The sequence below is a fragment of the Lactuca serriola genome, chromosome 3, assembly GCF_051521515.1.
Source record: "Lactuca serriola cultivar US96UC23 chromosome 3, Lser_US96UC23_V15, whole genome shotgun sequence".
Classification (NCBI taxonomy): Eukaryota; Viridiplantae; Streptophyta; class Magnoliopsida; order Asterales; family Asteraceae; genus Lactuca; species Lactuca serriola.
The window spans coordinates 229,745,860-229,751,064 of record NC_136410.1 but is presented as its reverse complement, the minus strand read 5'-3'; the positions used below and the strand labels follow the sequence as shown (position 1 = coordinate 229,751,064).

Genomic DNA, 5,205 nt, shown 5'->3' with positions numbered 1-5,205 from the left:
TGTTCTTTCATAATATACAACAATAAATGAACAATCAGAAAAAAAAAAGACGAGTCTGGACTGCTCCGTCTTCACAAAGTCTGGTCGTCGTACCTGTCTATTTGTGACCTGAGAATACAAGTTATTTTGAAAGCGAGTATCAACAATAAAGCTGGTGAATTCATAAGTATTACTGTGTCTTGATTTGTAAAACTTGTAATGAAAGTCTTGACATTGTTTTGAAAGAAAGTTCGTATAAGTATGTAAAGGTTTGTAAGTAATGGAAAGCGTTTGAATAAACGTAGAAATCCCTATGATCCCTATAAAAGAAGTCTTCTACCAAGACCCTAGTATTTTTTTTTAAGGTAAGCATCTCTGTAAATGTGATGGTTTTTCCGTAAGCAGCTATCAAGAAAGGTCATGTCATAAATGAAGATGACACATATATTTGCGTATCATAACTTTTATTTTTTTTAAAAAAAGTTATTTGTAGATTTACGTAAATTTACTAATTTTCAAATTACATGACACATTTAATGTCTCATAATATAAAATAAAATCTCATATATAAAAAATAAAATAAATTCCACAAATTATTATATCATATAAATGATCATTCAAATGTTAAACAAAAGTAATACATTGCTAACATGAGTTATGCATTCCTATAAAACTAACAACCCACAGTGACCTTAATCTAGATCGAGGTCGACTTGGATCGATGGCGACGATTGAACTGGAAGAAATATATAGATCAAATTGCTTAACAAGTGATAAGTAAACAAATCCATTAGGATTTAAATCAATTTTACTTACTTTGATCTTAAAACTTTGGGAACTAGAAGACCAAATTGCTTAACAAAATCAGCAAAAGCCTTGTTGGTATGGTACCCTGTACAGCTTATACGAATTGCTTCTAGAACCTCCTTCATGAAGAGTAAACAAAAGAAACTTCAAATATGATTCAGGAATCTTTATAAAAGTTCGAACATCATTATATGCAGTCTACTCACCCCACAACATAATTGATGGATGATGTTGACATTATCAAAGAGTAACATACCATTTCATTTTGAAGATTCCCAGAGATCCCATATCTCTAATATTGATGCCATCTCTCTAGCACCTGAGTCAAGGGGCATGTTAACTCTCCCCTGAAAATTAAAAAATATATATCAAAACTTTTAATACTCTTCACTCTAAATAATGTTAAATTGTTACCTTGTTTGATCTTTTGGATTGATTGCTTTCATGGGTGTGTCCAACAGCATCTGAAATAACCTCTTCGGTGTATGAGAAAGTGAAGAATTGTCCATGTCATCTGACATACCAGATGAAGCTCTTGAATAGTAAACTTTACCACTCATATCCAAAAAACTTCTCAGGTCCATAAATATTACCTGATATGAATTGACTGCTACTTTGAGGCTCGAAGGTTTGAATCTTCTGGTGCAAGTAACTTAAACAATGCCAAAGATTCCTCAAATTTTCCGGATGCTGTCAACTGTACAATATGCATTTTGATACAAGATTTAGGCACTGGTAAAATTACATAAATGGCCATTGCTCTTGTAAAATAATTGTAGCATAAGGCTTCTAAATAAGACGAGGCTCATTACTAATGTGCTCAATAAGGCGAGGCTCTAAATTCCTTAACTTCTCTAGAAGTTCACCATCAGGACCACATAGTGCATCCATGTTGTAATCATAGTTAAAAAAAAAGTTAATATGAACAAAAGTTACAGAACCATGTTTGATTTAATTTTTTTTATTGAAAACAAGAGTTAATATGAACAATAAGGTGAGGCTCTATTATACGAAATGAACCATTAGGTGATGGGTTTTAGCCATAAGAACTTTCCTATGTGCGCATGCAAAACCCTAATGCTCGGATCTAGGCTTTCTAATTAAACATGCTTTGAATCCAAGACTTCTAATGACTAATTAGGTTAAATAACAACATTGAAATAGATCTAGAATCATACCTTTGGATTCCTTGTTGATCTTGTTGTCTTGGAGCTTCTAGAGTCACAAATGTAACTCCTCTAATGGCTTAGAAACACCAAAAGCAAGTAAGATGATTTAGGAGAGAGGAGAGGGGAGGAATTCGGCCAGAGTATCTCTACTTTAGATGGTGTATCGAATTCCCTCACCCCTAGGGTCTATTTATACTTGTAGACTCCTTAAGGATTACAGCTTTAACCCTAATTGGATAACTTAGACTTTAAGTTGATCCATATCCTATCCTTGATAACCCTATGGACGATTTTGGCTTATCCAAGCCCTAGAAATCGTCCATCCTATCTAGGATAAGGATTTATAGTCTAAAGTGTAACTATCAAACAATTGACAGTTTATACCCTCTTATTTAATTAATCTCTTTAAGTCACCAAATTAATTCCAATTAATCTATGACTTATATTAATCAAATAACCATATATTATTCCTTATAATATTTACTCTCACTTAACAAATCATCCATCAAGTTGCTATGGTGAAGGCAACCCAAAAGGACCATGCACAACCGGATCAAATACTTGCCTAATATAGTTGCTGCCTTAGACACTATTCCAACATTAGGGTTAGTTGAATAGCTTCCTTTAGGGACTCCCCATAACACAGGATTATAACTTTTTATTGAAAAAAAAAGAGTAAATTTATAATTTTTAGAACAAATCAAATTTTAGAATCAAGAATTAAAGAGCATGAATTAGAATTACCCCCAGTTGTATCCATCCTCATTTTGGATGGCTGTTATGTACTCCTGTTGCTCAGGTGAATCTGATGGCAAAGATTTGAGCATCTCCATATCTAATATTTTTCATTGCAATCCAAATCATAAAATCATACACTGTAAAATCTGAATAATAAGAAAGAAGGAAATGAAGAATTTTTCTTACCTACAGACAACATCTGATAATTTTTTCAAATGAAGTACACTAGGCGAGTCCTTCAACACAATAACATATAAACTTTATAGCATTTTAAATGTTTAATAAAAAACGATCACATATTTTTGTATTTTGAACATGGGTATGAATTAAAAAACCTACCTGAGAAGTGAAGGCAAGATAACCTCCTTGAATTTTTGGATCTACTGTAGAGTTGATAATTAAAGTAAGTTATACTTGAGTAGGTATGAAGGACAACGTGACATGTTGTACAATCAAACAATCAACCTAGATCAAGTTGCATTCGCTTCAGAAGGTATTAAAGATGCTCAGCAAACAGTATATGCCACAATTATCAAGCATTTCCTACAAACGGGATCAAACAAAGAGTTGAAAGGAATGATGAAAACTGTGAAGATACAAGACATTGATGTTAGTATAAATATTATGAATATCTTTCTTTTGATACTTTGTAATTACAGATCATTTAATCTTGTTTTTATGTTTAGAACTTGCAAGATGAAATGATGGACATGATGGATATAAGCAGTGAGATACAAGAATCTCTTGGTAGAAGTTTAGTGTGCCAGATGATATTGATGAAGATGATCTCATGGGTGGTAAGCACAAATTCATTATTATTATTTTTCTTTTTTTAAATGTTAACTTCACTTCATGGAAATGTTTAAGAACTTGATGCTTTGGAGGCAGACATGGGTCAAGAAACTAAAGGTGAAGGGGTACCTTCATATATTCAACCTGATAATGAACCCGATCTGGATGCAGAACTTAATATGCCTTTAGCTCCAAGTGGACATGCAGTGCCAGTGAAACCATTAATCAGATGACCTCATTACAAGAATATAGAGTAAAATCACAACAAATTTCAAGAATTTCAGATACCCAAATTGCTAACATTGAGAACTCTTATGTTTCACATATGCAATCTAACATCATAAATGAAAAACAAGAAGTGCATTTAGATACTTCAAGAACAGATAGAAGAGAAGAAAAACATGAAAGAATAAATCAGATGACCTCATTACAAGAATCTAGATTGAAATCACAACAAAATTCAAGAATTTCAGATACCCAAATTGCTAAAACAGTGAACTCTTCTGTTTCTCATACATCTAGCATTAGAAATGAAAAAAAAAAGAATTGGGTATATGATTTTTAACACTATTGATTCAAAAAAGTTTTACCTAGTCGAGCAGCATGCTTAAGCATCATCTGTGGTAATATTCCTTTCTGCAAGGTTAGCTTCCGAATTTAACATCATTAATTAGTTAATTAATTAAAGGGTATTTTGGGAAAATCATAAAAAGATAACTTTTTTGGTTTTGTGTTAATAGGTTATGTGTGATCCTGGCGGAATGAGTAGAGGTTCTGGTTTTAAATACTAGGAATAGGAATATCTTTTACAGGTTCTTGATCCTTGGGTAAAGGGGTTTTAGGAGGGAGACCTCGTCTTTTTATAGGTGTGTCTTTTACAGGTTCAGTGAATGCAATAATTGCATCAGGATCTGGTCCCACTTCAAATTCTTCACGATTGTCTATTTCTGCCCTTAGTTCTGTAGAATCCAGGGCACCATAACATAAGATCTGCAAAATGATTAGCTTCCTACCTACAGAAAGGGTATAATAGTCCTTTTCCAAGACATTCACAGAATTATCGTCAACGGTGCGGATTTTAACCATACTAAGTTGTGGATTATTAATGAGGACTTAGCTCTGCAGTATCAGCTTAGCTCTGCCGTATCAACTTCATTGTCTTCTGCTTTCTTAATCAATGAGAACTTCAAATAGATAATCAAAGTCAACATCAATTATCTAAGATTTGGTCAACTATTAAACCAATAGATCAATTAAAACCCTAAACTAAATATACCTCACGTTCAGGGAACCTTGGCATTTCTGCTAATATATCCATGAGGGCTGCACCTTTCCTACTCAATTCAAAATACTCCACAGCCATTCTCATTTTTCTGTAGCATTAATCACTATTTGGTATTAAAATTTTTGGGATTTGACCATGATCAGAAAAGTCGATCTTGTTAAGCCTAACACAACATACAACTTGCTCGGGTAGTTCTTCAGGATGTCATGCCTAAAAATTGAGAATCCAATCAAATACATATATTCAGTTTATGAATCACAACACAAAATCCAATTCCATATTCAAAAACCAGAAACCCAATTTACCTGAATCGTTAAACCAATGCCAAGAATCCCATGTTTCAATCGTCCCTGGAATGCATCAAGTGCTTTCCATGAGATGCAGCTGAATCGATGTATATCTAGGTCAATTTTGAAGTAGTTATGTCCGTGCATA

The 5,205-nt window shown here is 33.2% G+C and overlaps 1 pseudogene; it reads left to right on the top strand.

Annotated features, from left to right (window-relative positions):
• The first annotated feature begins 1,492 nt into the window (after window positions 1-1,492).
• Window positions 1,493-3,718, top strand: LOC145096077 (vacuolar protein sorting-associated protein 60.1-like; annotated as a pseudogene).
• Window positions 3,719-5,205: the final 1,487 nt, after the last annotated feature.